Raw genomic sequence first — 23,362 nt, forward strand, 5'->3', positions numbered from 1 at the left:
CATTCTGTATACACCCAGGATTTAAACTGAGAAGCTCAAATTTGCTGACCCGATGAGCAGACCCACGCAATGTTAACATGTTGAGAGAGTTGACCTCAACTCTGGAAGCTGTCAACACTTTTACATGAAGCATGTTGGTTTCCAACGTCAGGTCGAGCAGATTCATTCGTCTCTCCCTTCTTTTTTTTGAATCACAGGAAAAAGGAAGAGGAGAAGAATGCTAACCCACATGCAACGCACTCAGACTGGTCCTGGCAGAGAATCTCAAGCTGCCACTCCTCTGACTGTTCTCTCACCTGTCCATCGGAGGCTGCGTCAGGGGGCGGTGGTGGGGAGGAGGTCCATGACGGAGCTTCCCACCAGCACAGATACCAAGATGCTGAAGCTCTCTTTTCCCCCCCTCCCAGCTCCCAAAACCCTCCTTTGAGAACACAGTACAAGGGCCCAGCTGTCTGCATACCCGGCAGCTATGCAGGGCTGAACATAGGGCACCTGATAGGTGACCAAGACTCTACACCGTGTACTGTCACAGCGCTTGTGGAATTATTCATGAGATGTAGACAAAGCTAAAGACATGATACTCTTATCTGATTTTGGAGTGCGCCTGCACTCTCATAGCTGCTATGTTTTATTATATGATTGTGGCTGATTTTAAAAGTGTGAAAGGTTCATTTTCCGGTTGTAAAGTCATGGCTGTTGAATGTATAACTAAGAAAGGACTATTTTGTTATTTCTTTTTGAAAACAAATTAAAATCACAACACTTGTCTCAGTAGATGGAGTGCAATTATTGTTTTCATTTCAAAGCAAAATGCATTCCTGGTCCCTGGACTGTCAGAACATTGTCACGCTCTCGCTCGGGAATCGTTCTGAACCCTGGTCTGTAGGAATGCTGTGTGAGAGCTGCTCTGTCAGAGGGTCAGTGGCGAGGGGGCGCCGTGCTGTCGGAGGGTCAGTGGCGAGGGGGCGCCGTGCTGTCGGAGGGTCAGTGGCGAGGGGGCGCCGTGCTGTCGGAGGGTCAGTGGCGAGGGGGCGCCGTGCTGTCGGAGGGTCAGTGGCGAGGGGGCGCCGTGCTGTCGGAGGGTCAGTGGCGAGGGGGGCGCCGTGCTGTCGGAGGGTCAGTGGCGAGGGGGCGCCGTGCTGTCGGAGGGTCAGTGGCGAGGGGGCGCTGTGCTGTCGGAGGGTCAGTGGCGAGGGGGCGCCGTGCTGTCGGAGGGTCAGTGGCGAGGGGGGCGCCGTGCTGTCGGAGGGTCAGTGGCGAGGGGGCGCCGTGCTGTCGGAGGGTCAGTGGCGAGGGGGGCGCCGTGCTGTCGGAGGGTCAGTGGCGAGGGGGCGCCGTGCTGTCGGAGGGTCAGTGGCGAGGGGGCGCCGTGCTGTCGGAGGGTCAGTGGCGAGGGAGCGCTGCACTGTCGGAGGGTCAGTAGTGAGGAAGCACTGCGTTGTCGGAGGGTCAGTAGTGAGGAAGCACTGCGCTGTCGGAGGGTCAGTAGTGAGGGAGCACCACACTGTCGGAGGGTCAGTAGTGAGGGAGCACTGCGCTGTCGGAGGGTCAGTAGTGAGGGAGCACTGCACTGTCGGAGGGTCAGTGGCGAGGGGGCGCCGTGCTGTCGGAGGGTCAGTGGCGAGGGGGCGCTGTGCTGTCGGAGGGTCAGTGGCGAGGGGGCGCCGTGCTGTCGGAGGGTCAGTGGCGAGGGGGGCGCCGTGCTGTCGGAGGGTCAGTGGCGAGGGGGCGCCGTGCTGTCGGAGGGTCAGTGGCGAGGGGGCGCTGTGCTGTCGGAGGGTCAGTGGCGAGGGGGCGCCGTGCTGTCGGAGGGTCAGTGGCGAGGGGGGCGCCGTGCTGTCGGAGGGTCAGTGGCGAGGGGGCGCCGTGCTGTCGGAGGGTCAGTGGCGAGGGGGGCGCCGTGCTGTCGGAGGGTCAGTGGCGAGGGGGCGCCGTGCTGTCGGAGGGTCAGTGGCGAGGGGGCGCCGTGCTGTCGGAGGGTCAGTGGCGAGGGAGCGCTGCACTGTCGGAGGGTCAGTAGTGAGGAAGCACTGCGTTGTCGGAGGGTCAGTAGTGAGGAAGCACTGCGCTGTCGGAGGGTCAGTAGTGAGGGAGCACCACACTGTCGGAGGGTCAGTAGTGAGGGAGCACTGCGCTGTCGGAGGGTCAGTAGTGAGGGAGCACTGCACTGTCGGAGGGTCAGTACAAAGGGGGCGCCGTGCTGTCGGAGGGTCAGTGGCGAGGGGGCGCGTGCTGTCAGAGGGTCAGTACAAAGGGGACGCCATGCTGTCGGAGGGTCAGTGGCGAGGGGGCGCCGTGCTGTCGGAGGGTCAGTGGCGAGGGGGCACCGTGCTGTCGGAGGGTCAGTGGCGACGGAGCACTGCACTGTTGGAGGGTCAGTGGCTAGGGAGCGCCGAGCTGTCGGAGGGTCAGTTGCGAGGGGGCGCCGTGCTGTCAGAGGGTCAGTGGCGAGGGAGTACCGTACTGTCAGAGGGTCAGTGCTGAGGGAGCGCCCTGCTGTCGGAGGGTCAGTGGCGAGGGGGCGCTGTGCTGTCGGAGGGTGGGTGGCGAGGGGGCGCCGTGCTGTCGGAGGGTCAGTGGTGAGGGAGCGCCCTGCTGTTGGAGGATCAGTGGCGAGGGGGCGCCCTGCTGTCGGAGGGTCAGCAGTGAGGGAGCGCCCTGCTGTCAGAGGGTCAGTAGCGAGGGAGCGCTGGACTGTTGGAGGGCCAGTAGCGAGGGAGCACTGCACTGTCGGAGGGTCAGTTCAAAGGGAGCGCCGTGCTGTCGGAGGGTCAGTAGCGAGGGAGCACCTCAATCGGTGACACTAAAACAGATTATCTGAGTCATTATCACATTACTGTTGTGGGAGTTTACTGTGTGCAAATTGGCTACTGAGTTTCCTACATTCTAACAGTGTCTGCACTTCAAAAGTACTTCGTTGGCTGTAAAGCACTCTGAGTTGTCCTGAGGATGTGAAAGTTGCTATAGAAATTCATCCTTCTGTAGAGCATATTTTTATATCAAAAGGGACTGTAAAGATATATTGAATCTATTAAGTGCCTGGGAAGTGCCAGTGCAGCAGCACTCTGTGGACATGTCTACTGGGGTTCTGCCTTATCTACCAATCCTTGTTGTCCTTCTAACCCCGATTCAGATCATTACATTCTCACGGCTGTTCAACTGAAATGCAATGAGCTTGATGTACCCTGTTTTACTTTGATTATAAAATATCATCCAAATCCATTTTTCTGTTTCTTCAATAACTTTGTACAAATAGTTGTTTGGCAGTCCAGAACTTGAGTATTGCTGAAAAAAGAGACTTGTTGAAACTTTTCATCTTTCACTCATCAGGACACTTAGCAAGAATACCAATACAAGGGGGAAACAACAATTTGTACTGTATGAGAAAAGAGTGCTGATTGGTTGGAAAGTGGACTCTGATTGGTAAAGGCATTGCTGTGGAGAATGCACCAGTGATGATGACTAACAGTTAACTGCCAAGCATTGTTTGAAATTTGAAGCTTGGCCTGGGGGCTGTAAAGAGCGAGACTCCAGTGAGCAGAGCGGGGCTGTAAAGAGAGAGACTCCAGTGAGCAGAGTGGGGCTGTAAAGAGAGAGATTCCAGTGAGCAGAGCGGGGCTGTAAAGAGAGAGACTCCAGTGAGCAGAGCGGGGCTGTAAAGAGAGAGACTCCAGTGAGCAGAGCGGAACTGTAAAGAGAGCGACTGCAGTGAGCAGACAGGGCTGTAAAGAGAGAGACTCCAGTGAGCAGACAGGGCTGTAAAGAGAGAGACTCCAGTGAGCAGACAGGGCTGTAAAGAGAGAGATTCCAGTGAGCAGAGCGGGACTGTAAAGAGAGAGACTCCAGTGAGCAGACAGGGCTGTAAAGAGAGAGACTCCAGTGAGCAGACAGGGCTGTAAAGAGAGAGATTCCAGTGAGCAGAGCGGGGCTGTAAAGAGAGAGACTCCAGTGAGCAGAGCGGGGCTGTAAAGAGAGCGACTCCAGTGAGCAGACAGGGCTGTAAAGAGAGAGACTCCAGTGAGCAGAGCGGGGCTGTAAAGAGAGAGACTGCAGTGAGCAGAGCGGGACTGTAAAGAGAGAGACTCCAGTGAGCAGACAGGGCTGTAAAGAGAGAGACTCCAGTGAGCAGAGCGGGGCTGTAAAGAGAGAGACTCCAGTGAGCAGACAGGGCTGTAAAGAGAGAGACTCCAGTGAGCAGACAGGGCTGTAAAGAGAGAGATTCCAGTGAGCAGAGCGGGGCTGTAAAGAGAGAGACTCCAGTGAGCAGACAGGGCTGTAAAGAGAGAGACTCCAGTGAGCAGACAGGGCTGTAAAGAGAGAGACTCCAGTGAGCAGAGCGGGGCTGTAAAGAGAGAGACTCCAGTGAGCAGACAGGGCTGTAAACAGAGAGACTCCAGTGAGCAGACAGGGCTGTAAAGAGAGAGATTCCAGTGAGCAGAGCGGGGCTGTAAAGAGAGAGACTCCAGTGAGCAGACAGGGCTGTAAAGAGAGAGACTCCAGTGAGCAGAGCGGGGCTGTAAAGAGAGAGACTCCGGTGAGCAGAGCGGGGCTGTAAAGAGAGAGACTCCAGTGAGCAGACAGGGCTGTAAAGAGAGAGACTCCAGTGAGCAGACAGGGCTGTAAAGAGAGAGACACCAGTGAGCAGACAGGGCTGTAAAGAGAGAGATTCCAGTGAGCAGAGCGGGGCTGTAAAGAGAGAGACTCCAGTGAGCAGACAGGGCTGTAAAGAGAGAGATTCCAGTGAGCAGAGCGAGACTGTAAAGAGAGAGATTCCAGTGGGCAGAGCGGGGCTGTAAAGAGAGAGATTCCAGTGAGCAGACAGGGCTGTAAAGAGAGAGATTCCAGTGAGCAGAGCGGGACTGTAAAGAGAGAGACTCCAGTGAGCAGAGCGGGGCTGTAAAGAGAGAGACTCCAGTGAGCAGACAGGGCTGTAAAGAGAGAGATTCCAGTGAGCAGAGCGGGGCTGTAAAGAGAGAGACTCCAGTGAGCAGAGCGGGGCTGTAAAGAGAGCGACTCCAGTGAGCAGACAGGGCTGTAAAGAGAGAGACTCCAGTGAGCAGACAGGGCTGTAAAGAGAGAGACTCCAGTGAGCAGAGCGGGGCTGTAAAGAGAGAGACTCCAGTGAGCAGAGCGGGACTGTAAAGAGAGAGACTCCAGTGAGCAGACAGGGCTGTAAAGAGAGAGACTCCAGTGAGCAGAGCGGGGCTGTAAAGAGAGAGACTCCAGTGAGCAGACAGGGCTGTAAAGAGAGAGACTCCAGTGAGCAGACAGGGCTGTAAAGAGAGAGATTCCAGTGAGCAGAGCGGGGCTGTAAAGAGAGAGACTCCAGTGAGCAGACAGGGCTGTAAAGAGAGAGACTCCAGTGAGCAGACAGGGCTGTAAAGAGAGAGACTCCAGTGAGCAGAGCGGGGCTGTAAAGAGAGAGACTCCAGTGAGCAGACAGGGCTGTAAAGAGAGAGACTCCAGTGAGCAGACAGGGCTGTAAAGAGAGAGACTCCAGTGAGCAGAGCGGGGCTGTAAAGAGAGAGACTCCGGTGAGCAGAGCGGGGCTGTAAAGAGAGAGACTCCAGTGAGCAGACAGGGCTGTAAAGAGAGAGACTCCAGTGAGCAGACAGGGCTGTAAAGAGAGAGACACCAGTGAGCAGACAGGGCTGTAAAGAGAGAGACTCCAGTGAGCAGAGCGGGGCTGTAAAGAGAGAGACTCCAGTGAGCAGACAGGGCTGTAAAGAGAGAGATTCCAGTGAGCAGAGCGAGACTGTAAAGAGAGAGATTCCAGTGAGCAGACAGGGCTGTAAAGAGAGAGATTCCAGTGAGCAGACAGGGCTGTAAAGAGAGAGATTCCAGTGAGCAGAGCGGGACTGTAAAGAGAGAGACTCCAGTGAGCAGAGCGGGGCTGTAAAGAGACAGACTCCAGTGAGCAGACAGGGCTGTAAAGAGAGAGATTCCAGTGAGCAGACAGGGCTGTAAAGAGAGAGATTCCAGTGAGCAGACAGGGCTGTAAAGAGAGAGACTCCAGTGAGCAGAGCGGGACTGTAAAGAGAGAGACTCCAGTGAGCAGAGCGGGACTGTAAAGAGAGAGACTCCAGTGAGCAGAGCGGGACTGTAAAGAGAGAGACTCCAGTGAGCTGCGGGACTGTAAAGAGAGAGACTCCAGTGAGCAGACAGGGCTGTAAAGAGAGAGACTCCAGTGAGCAAACAGGGCTGTAAAGAGAGAGACTCCAGTGAGCAGACAGGGCTGTAAAGAGAGAGACTCCAGTGAGCAGAGCGGGGCTGTAAAGAGACAGACTCCAGTGGGCAGAGCAGGACTGTAAAGAGAGAGACTCCAGTGAGCAGAGCGGGGCTGTAAAGAGACAGACTCCAGTGGGCAGAGCGGGGCTGTAAAGAGACAGACTCCAGAGCGCAGAGCGGGGCTGTAAAGAGAGAGACTCCAGTGAGAAGAGCGGGGCTGTAAAGAGAGAGACTCCAGTGAGCAGACAGGGCTGTAAAGAGAGAGACTCCAGTGAGCAGAGCGGGACTGTAAAGAGAGAGACTCCAGTGAGCAGAGCGCGGCTGTAAAGAGAGAGACTCCAGTGAGCAGAGCGGGGCTGTAAAGAGAGAGACTCCAGTGAGCAGACAGGGCTGTAAAGAGAGAGACTCCAGTGAGCAGACAGGGCTGTAAAGAGAGAGACTCCAGTGAGCAGAGCGGGGCTGTAAAGAGAGAGACTCCAGTGAGCAGACAGGGCTGTAAAGAGAGAGACTCCAGTGAGCAGAGCGGGGCTGTAAAGAGAGAGATTCCAGTGAGCAGACAGGGCTGTAAAGAGAGAGATTCCAGTGAGCAGACGGGGCTGTAAAGAGAGAGACTCCAGTGTGCAGAGCGGGGCTGTAAAGAGAGAGACTCCAGTGAGCAGACAGGGCTGTAAAGCGAGAGACTCCAGTGAGCAGAGCGGGGCTGTAAAGAGAGAGACTCCAGTGAGGAGAGCGGGGCTGTAAAGAGAGAGACTCCAGTGAGCAGACAGGGCTGTAAAGAGAGAGACTCCAGTGAGCAGAGCGGGGCTGTAAAGAGAGAGACTCCAGTGAGCAGAGCGGGGCTGTAAAGAGAGAGACTCCAGTGAGCAGAGCGGGACTGTAAAGAGAGAGACTCCAGTGAGAAGAGCGGGGCTGTAAAGAGAGAGACTCCAGTGAGAAGAGCGGGGCTGTAAAGAGAGAGACTCCAGTGAGCAGACAGGGCTGTAAAGAGAGAGACTCCAGTGAGCAGAGCGGGACTGTAAAGAGAGAGACTCCAGTGAGAAGAGCGGGGCTGTAAAGAGAGAGACTCCAGTGAGCAGAGCGGGACTGTAAAGAGAGAGACTCCAGTGAGAAGAGCGGGGCTGTAAAGAGAGAGACTCCAGTGAGCAGACAGGGCTGTAAAGAGAGAGGCTCCAGTGAGCAGAGCGGGACTGTAAAGAGAGAGACTCCAGTGAGAAGAGCGGGGCTGTAAAGAGAGAGACTCCAGTGAGCAGACAGGGCTGTAAAGAGAGAGACTCCAGTGAGCAGAGCGGGACTGTAAAGAGAGAGACTCCAGTGAGCAGACAGGGCTGTAAAGAGAGAGACTCCAGTGAGCAGAGCGGGGCTGTAAAGAGAGACTCCAGTGAGCAGACAGGGCTGTAAAGAGAGAGACTCCAGTGAGCAGACAGGGCTGTAAAGAGAGAGACTCCAGTGAGCAGACAGGGCTGTAAAGAGAGAGACTCCAGTGAGCAGAGCGGGACTGTAAAGAGAGAGACTCCAGTGAGCAGAGCGGGACTGTAAAGAGAGAGACTCCAGTGAGCAGAGCGGGGCTGTAAAGAGAGAGACTCCAGTGAGCAGACAGGGCTGTAAAGAGAGAGATTCCAGTGAGCAGAGCGGGGCTGTAAAGAGAGAGACTCCAGTGAGCAGAGCGGGGCTGTAAAGAGAGCGACTCCAGTGAGCAGACAGGGCTGTAAAGAGAGAGACTCCAGTGAGCAGACAGGGCTGTAAAGAGAGAGACTCCAGTGAGCAGAGCGGGGCTGTAAAGAGAGAGACTCCAGTGAGCAGAGCGGGACTGTAAAGAGAGAGACTCCAGTGAGCAGACAGGGCTGTAAAGAGAGAGACTCCAGTGAGCAGAGCGGGGCTGTAAAGAGAGAGACTCCAGTGAGCAGACAGGGCTGTAAAGAGAGAGACTCCAGTGAGCAGACAGGGCTGTAAAGAGAGAGATTCCAGTGAGCAGAGCGGGGCTATAAAGAGAGAGACTCCAGTGAGCAGACAGGGCTGTAAAGAGAGAGACTCCAGTGAGCAGACAGGGCTGTAAAGAGAGAGACTCCAGTGAGCAGAGCGGGGCTGTAAAGAGAGAGACTCCAGTGAGCAGACAGGGCTGTAAAGAGAGAGACTCCAGTGAGCAGACAGGGCTGTAAAGAGAGAGATTCCAGTGAGCAGAGCGGGGCTGTAAAGAGAGAGACTCCAGTGAGCAGACAGGGCTGTAAAGAGAGAGACTCCAGTGAGCAGAGCGGGGCTGTAAAGAGAGAGACTCCGGTGAGCAGAGCGGGGCTGTAAAGAGAGAGACTCCAGTGAGCAGACAGAGCTGTAAAGAGAGAGACTCCAGTGAGCAGACAGGGCTGTAAAGAGAGAGACACCAGTGAGCAGACAGGGCTGTAAAGAGAGAGATTCCAGTGAGCAGAGCGGGGCTGTAAAGAGAGAGACTCCAGTGAGCAGACAGGGCTGTAAAGAGAGAGATTCCAGTGAGCAGAGCGAGACTGTAAAGAGAGAGATTCCAGTGAGCAGACAGGGCTGTAAAGAGAGAGATTCCAGTGAGCAGACAGGGCTGTAAAGAGAGAGATTCCAGTGAGCAGAGCGGGACTGTAAAGAGAGAGACTCCAGTGAGCAGAGCGGGGCTGTAAAGAGACAGACTCCAGTGAGCAGACAGGGCTGTAAAGAGAGAGATTCCAGTGAGCAGACAGGGCTGTAAAGAGAGAGATTCCAGTGAGCAGACAGGGCTGTAAAGAGAGAGACTCCAGTGAGCAGAGCGGGACTGTAAAGAGAGAGACTCCAGTGAGCAGAGCGGGACTGTAAAGAGAGAGACTCCAGTGAGCAGAGCGGGACTGTAAAGAGAGAGACTCCAGTGAGCTGCGGGACTGTAAAGAGAGAGACTCCAGTGAGCAGACAGGGCTGTAAAGAGAGAGACTCCAGTGAGCAAACAGGGCTGTAAAGAGAGAGACTCCAGTGAGCAGACAGGGCTGTAAAGAGAGAGACTCCAGTGAGCAGAGCGGGGCTGTAAAGAGACAGACTCCAGTGGGCAGAGCAGGACTGTAAAGAGAGAGACTCCAGTGAGCAGAGCGGGGCTGTAAAGAGACAGACTCCAGTGGGCAGAGCGGGGCTGTAAAGAGACAGACTCCAGAGCGCAGAGCGGGGCTGTAAAGAGAGAGACTCCAGTGAGAAGAGCGGGGCTGTAAAGAGAGAGACTCCAGTGAGCAGACAGGGCTGTAAAGAGAGAGACTCCAGTGAGCAGAGCGGGACTGTAAAGAGAGAGACTCCAGTGAGCAGAGCGCGGCTGTAAAGAGAGAGACTCCAGTGAGCAGAGCGGGGCTGTAAAGAGAGAGACTCCAGTGAGCAGACAGGGCTGTAAAGAGAGAGACTCCAGTGAGCAGACAGGGCTGTAAAGAGAGAGACTCCAGTGAGCAGAGCGGGGCTGTAAAGAGAGAGACTCCAGTGAGCAGACAGGGCTGTAAAGAGAGAGACTCCAGTGAGCAGAGCGGGGCTGTAAAGAGAGAGATTCCAGTGAGCAGACAGGGCTGTAAAGAGAGAGATTCCAGTGAGCAGACGGGGCTGTAAAGAGAGAGACTCCAGTGTGCAGAGCGGGGCTGTAAAGAGAGAGACTCCAGTGAGCAGACAGGGCTGTAAAGCGAGAGACTCCAGTGAGCAGAGCGGGGCTGTAAAGAGAGAGACTCCAGTGAGGAGAGCGGGGCTGTAAAGAGAGAGACTCCAGTGAGCAGACAGGGCTGTAAAGAGAGAGACTCCAGTGAGCAGAGCGGGGCTGTAAAGAGAGAGACTCCAGTGAGCAGAGCGGGACTGTAAAGAGAGAGACTCCAGTGAGAAGAGCGGGGCTGTAAAGAGAGAGACTCCAGTGAGCAGACAGGGCTGTAAAGAGAGAGACTCCAGTGAGCAGAGCGGGACTGTAAAGAGAGAGACTCCAGTGAGAAGAGCGGGGCTGTAAAGAGAGAGACTCCAGTGAGCAGAGCGGGACTGTAAAGAGAGAGACTCCAGTGAGAAGAGCGGGGCTGTAAAGAGAGAGACTCCAGTGAGCAGACAGGGCTGTAAAGAGAGAGGCTCCAGTGAGCAGAGCGGGACTGTAAAGAGAGAGACTCCAGTGAGAAGAGCGGGGCTGTAAAGAGAGAGACTCCAGTGAGCAGACAGGGCTGTAAAGAGAGAGACTCCAGTGAGCAGAGCGGGGCTGTAAAGAGAGAGACTCCAGTGAGCAGAGCGGGACTGTAAAGAGAGAGACTCCAGTGAGCAGACAGGGCTGTAAAGAGAGAGACTCCAGTGAGCAGAGCGGGGCTGTAAAGAGAGACTCCAGTGAGCAGACAGGGCTGTAAAGAGAGAGACTCCAGTGAGCAGACAGGGCTGTAAAGAGAGAGACTCCAGTGAGCAGACAGGGCTGTAAAGAGAGAGACTCCAGTGAGCAGAGCGGGGCTGTAAAGAGAGAGACTCCAGTGAGCAGAGCGGGACTGTAAAGAGAGAGACTCCAGTGAGCAGAGCGGGGCTGTAAAGAGACAGACTCCAGTGGGCAGAGCGGGACTGTAAAGAGACAGACTCCAGTGAGCAGAGCGGGGCTGTAAAGAGACAGAGTCCAGTGGGCAGAGCGGGGCTGTAAAGAGACAGACTCCAGTGCGCAGAGCGGGGCTGTAAAGAGAGAGACTCCAGTGAGAAGAGCGGGGCTGTAAAGAGAGAGACTCCAGTGAGCAGACAGGGCTGTAAAGAGAGAGATTCCAGTGAGCAGAGCGGGACTGTAAAGAGAGAGACTCCAGTGAGCAGAGCGGGGCTGTAAAGAGAGAGACTCCAGTGAGCAGAGCGGGGCTGTAAAGAGAGAGACTCCAGTGAGCAGAGCGGGGCTGTAAAGAGAGAGACTCCAGTGAGCAGACAGGGCTGTAAAGAGAGAGACTCCAGTGAGCAGAGCGGGGCTGTAAAGAGAGAGACTCCAGTGAGCAGACAGGGCTGTAAAGAGAGAGACTCCGGTGAGCAGAGCGGGGCTGTAAAGAGAGAGATTCCAGTGAGCAGACAGGGCTGTAAAGAGAGAGACTCCAGTGAGCAGAGCGGGGCTGTAAAGGGAGAGACTCCAGTGAGCAGACAGGGCTGTAAAGCGAGAGACTCCAGTGAGCAGAGTGGGGCTGTAAAGAGAGAGACTCCAGTGAGCAGACAGGGCTGTAAAGAGAGAGACTCCAGTGAGCAGAGCGGGACTGTAAAGAGAGAGACTCCAGTGAGAAGAGCGGGGCTGTAAAGAGAGAGACTCCAGTGAGCAGACAGGGCTGTAAAGAGAGAGACTCCAGTGAGAAGAGCGGGGCTGTAAAGAGAGAGATTCCAGTGAGCAGAGCGGGACTGTAAAGAGAGAGACTCCAGTGAGAAGAGCGGGGCTGTAAAGAGAGAGACTCCAGTGAGCAGAGCGGGACTGTAAAGAGAGAGACTCCAGTGAGCAGACAGGGCTGTAAAGAGAGAGACTCCAGTGAGCAGAGCGGGACTGTAAAGAGAGAGACTCCAGTGAGCAGACAGGGCTGTAAAGAGAGAGACTCCAGTGAGCAGAGCGGGACTGTAAAGAGAGAGACTCCAGTGAGCAGAGCGGGACTGTAAAGAGAGAGACTCCAGTGAGCAGACAGGGCTGTAAAGAGAGAGACTCCAGTGAGCAGACAGGGCTGTAAAGAGAGAGACTCCAGTGAGCAGTCAGGGCTGTAAAGAGAGAGACTCCAGTGAGCACACAGGGCTGTAAAGAGAGAGATTTCAGTGAGCAGAGCGGGACTGTAAAGAGAGAGACTCCAGTGGGCAGAGCGGGGCTGTAAAAAGAGAGACTCCAGTGGGCAGAGCGGGGTTGTAAAGAGAGAGATTCCAGTGAGCAGAGCGGGGCTGTAAAGAGAGAGACTCCAGTGAGCAGAGCGGGACTGTAAAGAGAGAGACTCCAGTGAGCAGACAGGGCTGTAAAGAGAGAGACTCCAGTGAGCAGACAGGGCTGTAAAGAGAGAGACTCCAGTGAGCAGAGCGGGACTGTAAAGAGAGAGACTCCAGTGAGCAGAGCGGGACTGTAAAGAGAGAGACTCCAGTGAGCAGAGCGGGGTTGTAAAGAGAGAGACTCCAGTTAGCAGACAGGACTGTAAAGAGAGAGACTCCAGTGGGCAGAGCGGGGCTGTAAAGAGAGAGACTCCAGTGAGCAGAGCGGGGCTGTAAAGAGAGAGACTCCAGTGAGCAGAGCGGGACTGTAAAGAGAGAGACTCCAGTGGGCAGAGCGGGGCTGTAAAGAGAGAGACTCCAGTGAGCAGAGCGGGTCTGCAAAGAGAGAGACTCCAGTGAGCAGAGCGGGACTGTAAAGAGAGAGACTCCAGTGAGCAGACAGGGCTGTAAAGAGAGAGATTCCAGTGAGCAGACAGGGCTGTAAAGAGAGAGACTCCAGTGAGCAGAGCGGGACTGTAAAGAGAGAGACTCCAGTGAGCAGACAGGGCTGTAAAGAGAGAGACTCCAGTGAGCAGAGCGGGGCTGTAAAGAGAGAGACTCCAGTGAGCAGACAGGGCTGTAAAGAGAGAGACTCCAGTGAGCAGACAGGGCTGTAAAGAGAGAGACTCCAGTGAGCAGAGCGGGACTGTAAAGAGAGAGACTCCAGTGAGCAGACAGGGCTGTAAAGAGAGAGATTTCAGTGAGCAGAGCGGGACTGTAAAGAGAGAGACTCCAGTGGGCAGAGCGGGGCTGTAAAAAGAGAGACTCCAGTGAGCAGAGCGGGGCTGTAAAGAGAGAGACTCCAGTGAGCAGAGCGGGGCTGTAAAGAGAGAGACTCCAGTGAGCAGACAGGGCTGTAAAGAGAGAGACTCCAGTGAGCAGACAGGGCTGTAAAGAGAGAGATTCCAGTGAGCAGACAGGGCTGTAAAGAGAGAGACTCCGGTGAGCAGACAGGGCTGTAAAGAGAGAGACTCCAGTGAGCAGACAGGGTTGTAAAGAGAGAGACTCCAGTGAGCAGACAGGGCTATAAAGAGAGAGACTCCAGTGAGCAGACAGGGCTGTAAAGAGAGAGATTCCAGTGAGCAGACAGGGCTGTAAAGAGAGAGACTCCGGTGAGCAGACAGGGCTGTAAAGAGAGAGACTCCAGTGAGCAGACAGGGTTGTAAAGAGAGAGACTCCAGTGAGCAGACAGGGCTATAAAGAGAGAGACTCCAGTGAGCAGACAGGGCTGTAAAGAGAGAGACTCCAGTGAGCAGACAGGGCTGTAAAGAGAGAGACTCCAGTGAGCAGACAGGGCTGTAAAGAGAGAGACTCCAGTGGGCAGAGCGGGGTTGTAAAGAGAGAGATTCCAGTGAGCAGAGCGGGGCTGTAAAGAGAGAGACTCCAGTGAGCAGAGCGGGGCTGTAAAGAGAGAGACTCCAGTGAGCAGACAGGGCTGTAAAGAGAGAGACTCCAGTGAGCAGACAGGGCTGTAAAGAGAGAGATTCCAGTGAGCAGACAGGGCTGTAAAGAGAGAGACTCCGGTGAGCAGACAGGGCTGTAAAGAGAGAGACTCCAGTGAGCAGACAGGGTTGTAAAGAGAGAGACTCCAGTGAGCAGACAGGGCTATAAAGAGAGAGACTCCAGTGAGCAGACAGGGCTGTAAAGAGAGAGACTCCAGTGAGCAGACAGGGCTGTAAAGAGAGAGACTCCAGTGAGCAGACAGGGCTATAAAGAGAGCGACTCCAGTGAGCAGAGAGGGACTGTAAAGAGAGAGACTCCAGTGAGCAGACAGGGCTGTAAAGAGAGAGACTCCAGTGGGCGGAGCGGGGCTGTAAAGAGAGAGACTCCAGTGAGCAGACAGGGCTGTAAAGAGAGAGATTCCAGTGAGCAGACAGGGCTGTAAAGAGAGAGACTCCAGTGAGCAGAGCGGGACTGTAAAGAGAGAGACTCCAGTGAGCAGAGCGGGACTGTAAAGAGAGAGACTCCAGTGAGCAGAGCGGGACTGTAAAGAGAGAGACTCCAGTGAGCAGACAGGGCTGTAAAGAGAGAGACTCCAGTGAGCAAACAGGGCTGTAAAGAGAGAGACTCCAGTGAGCAGACAGGGCTGTAAAGAGAGAGACTCCAGTGAGCAGAGCGGGGCTGTAAAGAGACAGACTCCAGTGGGCAGAGCGGGACTGTAAAGAGACAGACTCCAGTGAGCAGAGCGGGGCTGTAAAGAGACAGACTCCAGTGGGCAGAGCGGGGCTGTAAAGAGACAGACTCCAGAGCGCAGAGCGGGGCTGTAAAGAGAGAGACTCCAGTGAGAAGAGCGGGGCTGTAAAGAGCGAGACTCCAGTGAGCAGACAGGGCTGTAAAGAGAGAGACTCCAGTGAGCAGAGCCGGACTGTAAAGAGAGAGACTCCAGTGAGCAGAGCGGGGCTGTAAAGAGAGAGACTCCAGTGAGCAGAGCGGGGCTGTAAAGAGAGAGACTCCAGTGAGCAGACAGGGCTGTAAAGAGAGAGACTCCAGTGAGCAGACAGGGCTGTAAAGAGAGAGACTCCAGTGAGCAGAGCGGGGCTGTAAAGAGAGAGACTCCAGTGAGCAGACAGGGCTGTAAAGAGAGAGACTCCAGTGAGCAGAGCGGGGCTGTAAAGAGAGAGATTCCAGTGAGCAGACAGGGCTGTAAAGAGAGAGATTCCAGTGAGCAGACAGGGCTGTAAAGAGAGAGACTCCAGTGTGCAGAGCGGGGCTGTAAAGAGAGAGACTCCAGTGAGCAGACAGGGCTGTAAAGCGAGAGACTCCAGTGAGCAGAGCGGGGCTGTAAAGAGAGAGACTCCAGTGAGGAGAGCGGGGCTGTAAAGAGAGAGACTCCAGTGAGCAGACAGGGCTGTAAAGAGAGAGACTCCAGTGAGCAGAGCGGGGCTGTAAAGAGAGAGACTCCAGTGAGCAGAGCGGGACTGTAAAGAGAGAGACTCCAGTGAGAAGAGCGGGGCTGTAAAGAGAGAGACTCCAGTGAGCAGACAGGGCTGTAAAGAGAGAGATTCCAGTGAGCAGAGCGGGACTGTAAAGAGAGAGACTCCAGTGAGAAGAGCGGGGCTGTAAAGAGAGAGACTCCAGTGAGCAGAGCGGGACTGTAAAGAGAGAGACTCCAGTGAGAAGAGCGGGGCTGTAAAGAGAGAGACTCCAGTGAGCAGACAGGGCTGTAAAGAGAGAGACTCCAGTGAGCAGAGCGGGACTGTAAAGAGAGCGACTCCAGTGAGAAGAGCGGGGCTGTAAAGAGAGAGACTCCAGTGAGCAGACAGGGCTGTAAAGAGACAGACTCCAGTGAGCAGAGCGGGGCTGTAAAGAGAGACTCCAGTGAGCAGACAGGGCTGTAAAGAGAGAGACTCCAGTGAGCAGACAGGGCTGTAAAGAGAGAGACTCCAGTGAGCAGACAGGGCTGTAAAGAGAGAGACTCCAGTGAGCAGAGCGGGGCTGTAAAGAGAGAGACTCCAGTGAGCAGAGCGGGACTGTAAAGAGAGAGACTCCAGTGAGCAGAGCGGGGCTGTAAAGAGACAGACTCCAGTGGGCAGAGCGGGACTGTAAAGAGACAGACTCCAGTGAGCAGAGCGGGGCTGTAAAGAGACAGAGTCCAGTGGGCAGAGCGGGGCTGTAAAGAGACAGACTCCAGTGCGCAGAGCGGGGCTGTAAAGAGAGAGACTCCAGTGAGAAGAGCGGGGCTGTAAAGAGAGAGACTCCAGTGAGCAGAGCGGGACTGTAAAGAGAGAGACTCCAGTGAGCAGAGCGGGGCTGTAAAGAGAGAGACTCCAGCGAGCAGAGCGGGGCTGTAAAGAGAGAGACTCCAGTGAGCAGACAGGGCTGTAAAGAGAGAGACTCCAGTGAGCAGACAGGGCTGTAAAGAGAGAGACTCCAGTGAGCAGACAGGGCTGTAAAGAGAGAGACTCCAGTGAGCAGACAGGGCTATAAAGAGAGCGACTCCAGTGAGCAGAGAGGGACTGTAAAGAGAGAGACTCCAGTGAGCAGACAGGGCTGTAAAGAGAGAGACTCCAGTGAGCAGACAGGGCTGTAAAGAGAGAGATTCCAGTGAGCAGACAGGGCTGTAAAGAGAGAGACTCCAGTGGGCAGAGCGGGACTGTAAAGAGAGAGACTCCAGTGAGCAGACAGGGCTGTAAAGAGAGAGACTCCAGTGAGCAGAGTGGGGCTGTAAAGAGAGAGACTCCAGTGAGCAGAGCCGGACTGTAAAGAGAGAGACTCCAGTGAGCAGACAGGGCTGTAAAGAGAGAGACTCCAGTGAGCAGACAGGGCTGTAAAGAGAGAGATTCCAGTGAGCAGACAGGGCTGTAAAGAGAGAGATTCCAGTGAGCAGACAGGGCTGTAAAGAGAGAGACTCCAGTGAGCAGAGCGGGGCTGTAAAGAGAGAGACTCCAGTGCGCAGAGCGGGGCTGTAAAGAGAGAGACTCCAGTGAGAAGAGCGGGGCTGTAAAGAGAGAGACTCCAGTGAGCAGACAGGGCTGTAAAGAGAGAGATTCCAGTGAGCAGAGCGGGACTGTAAAGAGAGAGACTCCAGTGAGCAGAGCGGGGCTGTAAAGAGAGAGACTCCAGTGAGCAGAGTGGGGCTGTAAAGAGAGAGACTCCAGTGAGCAGACAGGGCTGTAAAGAGAGAGACTCCAGTGAGCAGACAGGGCTGTAAAGAGAGAGACTCCAGTGAGCAGAGCGGGGCTGTAAAGAGAGAGACTCCAGTGAGCAGACAGGGCTGTAAAGAGAGAGACTCCAGTGAGCAGAGCGGGGCTGTAAAGAGAGAGATTCCAGTGAGCAGACAGGGCTGTAAAGAGAGAGACTCCAGTGAGCAGAGCGGGGCTGTAAAGGGAGAGACTCCAGTGAGCAGACAGGGCTGTAAAGCGAGAGACTCCAGTGAGCAGAGTGGGGCTGTAAAGAGAGAGACTCCAGTGAGCAGACAGGGCTGTAAAGAGAGAGACTCCAGTGAGCAGAGCGGGACTGTAAAGAGAGAGACTCCAGTGAGAAGAGCGGGGCTGTAAAGAGAGAGACTCCAGTGAGCAGAGCGGGACTGTAAAGAGAGAGACTCCAGTGAGCAGACAGGGCTGTAAAGAGAGAGACTCCAGTGAGCAGAGCGGGACTGTAAAGAGAGAGACTCCAGTGAGCAGAGCGGGGCTGTAAAGAGAGAGACTCCAGTGAGCAGACAGGGCTGTAAAGAGAGAGACTCCAGTGAGCAGAGCGGGACTGTAAAGAGAGAGACTCCAGTGAGAAGAGCGGGGCTGTAAAGAGAGAGACTCCAGTGAGCAGAGCGGGACTGTAAAGAGAGAGACTCCAGTGAGCAGACAGGGCTGTAAAGAGAGAGACTCCAGTGAGCAGAGCGGGACTGTAAAGAGAGAGACTCCAGTGAGCAGAGCGGGGCTGTAAAGAGAGAGACTCCAGTGAGCAGACAGGGCTGTAAAGAGAGAGACTCCAGTGAGCAGAGCGGGGCTGTAAAGAGAGAGACTCCAGTGAGCAGACAGGGCTGTAAAGAGAGAGACTCCAGTGAGCAGAGCGGGACTGTAAAGAGAGAGACTCCAGTGAGCAGAGCGGGACTGTAAAGAGAGAGACTCCAGTGAGCAGAGCGGGACTGTAAAGAGAGAGACTCCAGTGAGAAGAGCGGGGCTGTAAAGAGAGAGACTCCAGTGAGCAGACAGGGCTGTAAAGAGAGAGACTCCAGTGAGCAGAGCGGGACTGTAAAGAGAGAGACTCCAGTGAGCAGACAGGGCTGTAAAGAGAGAGATTTCAGTGGGCAGAGCGGGGCTGTAAAAAGAGAGACTCCAGTGGGCAGAGCGGGGTTGTAAAGAGAGAGATTCCAGTGAGCAGAGCGGGGCTGTAAAGAGAGAGACTCCAGTGAGCAGAGCGGGGCTGTAAAGAGAGAGACTCCAGTGAGCAGACAGGGCTGTAAAGAGAGAGACTCCAGTGAGCAGACAGGGCTGTAAAGAGAGAGATTCCAGTGAGCAGACAGGGCTGTAAAGAGAGAGACTCCGGTGAGCAGACAGGGCTGTAAAGAGAGAGACTCCAGTGAGCAGACAGGGTTGTAAAGAGAGAGACTCCAGTGAGCAGACAGGGCTGTAAAGAGAGAGACTCCAGTGAGCAGAGCGGGGCTGTAAAGAGAGAGACTCCAGTGAGCAGACAGGGCTGTAAAGAGAGAGACTCCAGTGAGCAGACAGGGCTATAAAGAGAGCGACTCCAGTGAGCAGAGAGGGACTGTAAAGAGAGAGACTCCAGTGAGCAGACAGGGCTGTAAAGAGAGAGACTCCAGTGAGCAGACAGGGCTGTAAAGAGAGAGATTCCAGTGAGCAGAGCGGGGCTGTAAAGAGAGAGACTCCAGTGAGCAGAGCGGGACTGTAAAGAGAGAGACTCCAGTGAGCAGAGCGGGACTGTAAAGAGAGAGACTCCAGTGAGCAGAGCGGGACTGTAAAGAGAGAGACTCCAGTGAGCAGACAGGGCTGTAAAGAGAGAGACTCCAGTGAGCAAACAGGGCTGTAAAGAGAGAGACTCCAGTGAGCAGACAGGGCTGTAAAGAGAGAGACTCCAGTGAGCAGAGCGGGGCTGTAAAGAGACAGACTCCAGTGGGCAGAGCGGGACTGTAAAGAGACAGACTCCAGTGAGCAGAGCGGGGCTGTAAAGAGACAGACTCCAGTGGGCAGAGCGGGGCTGTAAAGAGACAGACTCCAGAGCGCAGAGCGGGGCTGTAAAGAGAGAGACTCCAGTGAGAAGAGCGGGGCTGTAAAGAGCGAGACTCCAGTGAGCAGACAGGGCTGTAAAGAGAGAGACTCCAGTGAGCAGAGCGGGACTGTAAAGAGAGAGACTCCAGTGAGCAGAGCGCGGCTGTAAAGAGAGTGACTCCAGTGAGCAGAGCGGGGCTGTAAAGAGAGAGACTCCAGTGAGCAGACAGGGCTGTAAAGAGAGAGACTCCAGTGAGCAGACAGGGCTGTAAAGAGAGAGACTCCAGTGAGCAGAGCGGGGCTGTAAAGAGAGAGACTCCAGTGAGCAGACAGGGCTGTAAAGAGAGAGACTCCAGTGAGCAGAGCGGGGCTGTAAAGAGAGAGATTCCAGTGAGCAGACAGGGCTGTAAAGAGAGAGATTCCAGTGAGCAGACGGGGCTGTAAAGAGAGAGACTCCAGTGTGCAGAGCGGGGCTGTAAAGAGAGAGACTCCAGTGAGCAGACAGGGCTGTAAAGCGAGAGACTCCAGTGAGCAGAGCGGGGCTATAAAGAGAGAGACTCCAGTGAGGAGAGCGGGGCTGTAAAGAGAGAGACTCCAGTGAGCAGACAGGGCTGTAAAGAGAGAGACTCCAGTGAGCAGACAGGGCTGTAAAGAGAGAGACTCCAGTGAGCAGAGCGGGGCTGTAAAGAGAGAGACTCCAGTGAGCAGAGCGGGACTGTAAAGAGAGAGACTCCAGTGAGAAGAGCGGGGCTGTAAAGAGAGAGACTCCAGTGAGCAGACAGGGCTGTAAAGAGAGAGATTCCAGTGAGCAGAGCGGGACTGTAAAGAGAGAGACTCCAGTGAGAAGAGCGGGGCTGTAAAGAGAGAGACTCCAGTGAGCAGAGCGGGACTGTAAAGAGAGAGACTCCAGTGAGAAGAGCGGGGCTGTAAAGAGAGAGACTCCAGTGAGCAGACAGGGTTGTAAAGAGAGAGACTCCAGTGAGCAGAGCGGGACTGTAAAGAGAGAGACTCCAGTGAGAAGAGCGGGGCTGTAAAGAGAGAGACTCCAGTGAGCAGACAGGGCTGTAAAGAGAGAGACTCCAGTGAGAAGAGCGGGGCTGTAAAGAGAGAGACTCCAGTGAGCAGACAGGGCTGTAAAGAGAGAGACTCCAGTGAGCAGAGCGGGACTGTAAAGAGAGAGACTCCAGTGAGCAGACAGGGCTGTAAAGAGAGAGACTCCAGTGAGCAGAGCGGGGCTGTAAAGAGAGACTCCAGTGAGCAGACAGGGCTGTAAAGAGAGAGACTCCAGTGAGCAGACAGGGCTGTAAAGAGAGAGACTCCAGTGAGCAGACAGGGCTGTAAAGAGAGAGACTCCAGTGAGCAGAGCGGGACTGTAAAGAGAGAGACTCCAGTGAGCAGAGCGGGGCTGTAAAGAGACAGACTCCAGTGGGCAGAGCGGGACTGTAAAGAGACAGACTCCAGTGAGCAGAGCGGGGCTGTAAAGAGTCAGAGTCCAGTGGGCAGAGCGGGGCTGTAAAGAGACAGACTCCAGTGCGCAGAGCGGGGCTGTAAAGAGAGAGACTCCAGTGAGAAGAGCGGAGCTGTAAAGAGAGAGACTCCAGTGAACAGAGCGGGACTGTAAAGAGAGAGACTCCAGTGAGCAGAGCGGGGCTGTAAAGAGAGAGACTCCAGCGAGCAGACAGGGCTGTAAAGAGAGAGATTCCAGTGGGCAGAGTGGGGCTGTAAAGAGAGAGACTCCAGTGGGCAGTGTGGCGCTGTAAAGAGAGAGACTCCAGTGAGCAGACAGGGCTGTAAAGAGAGAGACTCCAGTGAGCAGACAGGGCTGTAAAGAGAGAGATTCCAGTGGGCAGAGTGGGGCTGTAAAGAGAGAGACTCCAGTGGGCAGAGTGGGGCTGTAAAGAGAGAGACTCCAGTGAGCAGACAGGGCTGTAAAGAGAGAGACTCCAGTGAGCAGACAGGGCTGTAAAGAGAGAGACTCCAGTGAGCAGACAGGGCTATAAAGAGAGCGACTCCAGTGAGCAGAGAGGGACTGTAAAGAGAGAGACTCCAGTGAGCAGACAGGGCTGTAAAGAGAGAGACTCCAGTGAGCAGACAGGGCTGTAAAGAGAGAGATTCCAGTGAGCAGACAGGGCTGTAAAGAGAGAGACTCCAGTGGGCAGAGCGGGACTGTAAAGAGAGAGACTCCAGTGAGCAGACAGGGCTGTAAAGAGAGAGACTCCAGTGGGCAGAGCGGGGATGTAAAGAGAGAGACTCCAGTGAGCAGACAGGGCTGTAAAGAGAGAGACTCCAGTGAGCAGAGCGGGACTGTAAAGAGAGAGACTCCAGTGGGCAGAGCGGGGATGTAAAGAGAGAGACTCCAGTGAGCAGACAGGGCTGTAAAGAGAGAGACTCCAGTGAGCAGAGCGGGACTGTAAAGAGAGAGACTCCAGTGAGCAGACAGGGCTGTAAAGAGCGAGACTTTGAGCAGAGCGGGGCTTTAAAGAGAGAGACTTTGGGCATAGCGGGGCTGTAAAGAGCCACTCAGTTCAAGGGCAATTAGGCAATAAATGCTGGCCTTGCCGACGACACTTACATTATCAAAGAGTAAAAGGCCTTGGCTTTTTCTCCTTCCTTTGTTTTCTGTTACTGCATTGATAATTCAGAGGAAATGAGTTGAAATCAAACTCCGTGACTGAGCCTCCACAGCCCCTTGGTGTAGAGAATTCCATAGGTTCACAACCCTCTGAACAAAAACCTTCCTCCTCACCTCGGTCCTAAGCTGAAAGGCTGAGGAGAGATCAGATACAGTCATCACACTTCAGGAAAGATTTGAAGGTGCTTGAGAGTGTGCAGAGGAGATTTGTAGATTAATCAGAATGATTCCAGGGATGGTTTGGTCGTGGTGGTAGTGATGGTGGTCGGGGTGGGGGGGGGTGAATGTTAGTTACAGGGTTAGGGTGCAAAAGCAGTGGTTGTTCTGCTTGGAGCAGAGGAGATTGAGGGGAGATTTGACAGAGGTGTACGAGATTTTGACAGGTTTAGATAAGGTAGATGAGGAAAACTGTTCCCCTCTGCTGTTGGTACAAACGCTATGGGGCACCGATTTACGGTCTTGGGCGTGAGATGTAGGGAGGAAGATGGGAAAGAACTAGTTTACACAGCGAGTGGTGATGACCTGGAACTCGCTGCCTACCAGGATGGTGGAAGTGGAAAACAATCCAGGATTTCAGAAGGAAATGGGATGGGCTCTTGAAGGAAATAAACCTGCTGGGCAGGGGTAGGGGGCAGTGGAATGGGCTAGTTGGATCTGTAGGGAGCTGGCATGGTCTCGATGGGCCAAATGGGCTCTTCCTGTGCCATAACTGACTCTGATTCTATGAGTATGCTGGAATGGGGAGAGACCCATCTTGAGTATAAACACCAGTAGACTAGTTTAGCTGAATTGTCAGTTTCTGTGCTGTATGTTGTGCAATTCTACTTAATAAAACTATGCAAATAAAAAGATTGTCTCCATAACAGCTGTCAGATTATCATGAAAACTCCATCTGGTTCACTAGTGCCCTTTCGGGAGGGAAATCTGCCATCCTCACCTGGTCTGGCCCACATATGACTGCAGTCCCACAGCAATGTGGTTGACTCTTAACTGCCTATTGAAGTGGCCTAGCAAGCCATTCAGCTGTGTTTAGGAAAAAAAAGGGCACACGCGGTGGTTCAAGGAGACGGCTTACCCTCGCTTTTCCTTGCTTCACTGTCTCTGTTCTATAATGAGCAGGACCTGTATCCTTCGGAGGTCCCCAGCATCACTGATGCCAGTCTTCAGCCAATTCGATTCACTCCACGTGATATCAAGAAACGGCTGAAGGCACAGGATACTGCAAAGTCTGTAGGCCCTGGCAATATTCCGGCAATAGTACTGAAGACTTGTGCTCCAGAACTTGCTGTGCCCCTAGCCAAGCTGTTCCAGTACAGCTACGACACTGGCATCTACCCGGCTATGTGGAAAATTGTCCAGGCATGTCCTGTATACAAAAAGCAGGACAAATCCAACCCGGCCAATTACCGCCCCATCAGACTACTCTCGATCATCAGTAAAGTTATGGAAGGGGTGATCAACAGTGTTATCAAGTGACACTTGCTTAGCAATAACCTGCTCACTGACACCCAGTTTGGGTTCCGCCAGGGTCACTCAGCTCCTGACCTCATTACAGCCTTGGTTCAAACACGGACAAAAGAGCTGAAGTCCAGAGGTGAGGTGAGAGTGACTGCCCGTGACATCAAGGCCACATTTGACCGAGTGTGGCATCAAGGAGCCCTAGCAAAACTGGAGTCAATGGGAATCAGGGGGAAAACTCTCCACTGGTTGGAGTCATACCAACCATCTTCAGCTGCTTCATCAATGACCTTCCTTCCATCGGAAGGTCAAGTGGGGATGTTCGCTGATGATTGTACAAGGTTCAGCACCATTCGCGACTCCTCAGATACTGAAGCATCCGTGTCCAAGTGCAGCAAGACCAGGACCACATCCAGTCTTGGGCTGACAAGTGGCAAATAACATTCGCGCC

General features: G+C 54.3%; 1 protein-coding gene across 2 annotated transcripts in view; it reads left to right on the forward strand.

Annotated features, from left to right (window-relative positions):
- Positions 1-23,362, forward strand: part of shrprbck1r (sharpin and rbck1 related) — a 77,108-nt gene that overhangs the window by 34,986 nt on the left and 18,760 nt on the right. The window lies entirely within an intron of this gene.

The sequence above is a fragment of the Cetorhinus maximus genome, chromosome 3 (assembly GCF_964194155.1).
Source record: "Cetorhinus maximus chromosome 3, sCetMax3.hap1.1, whole genome shotgun sequence".
Lineage (NCBI taxonomy): Eukaryota > Metazoa > Chordata > Chondrichthyes > Lamniformes > Cetorhinidae > Cetorhinus > Cetorhinus maximus.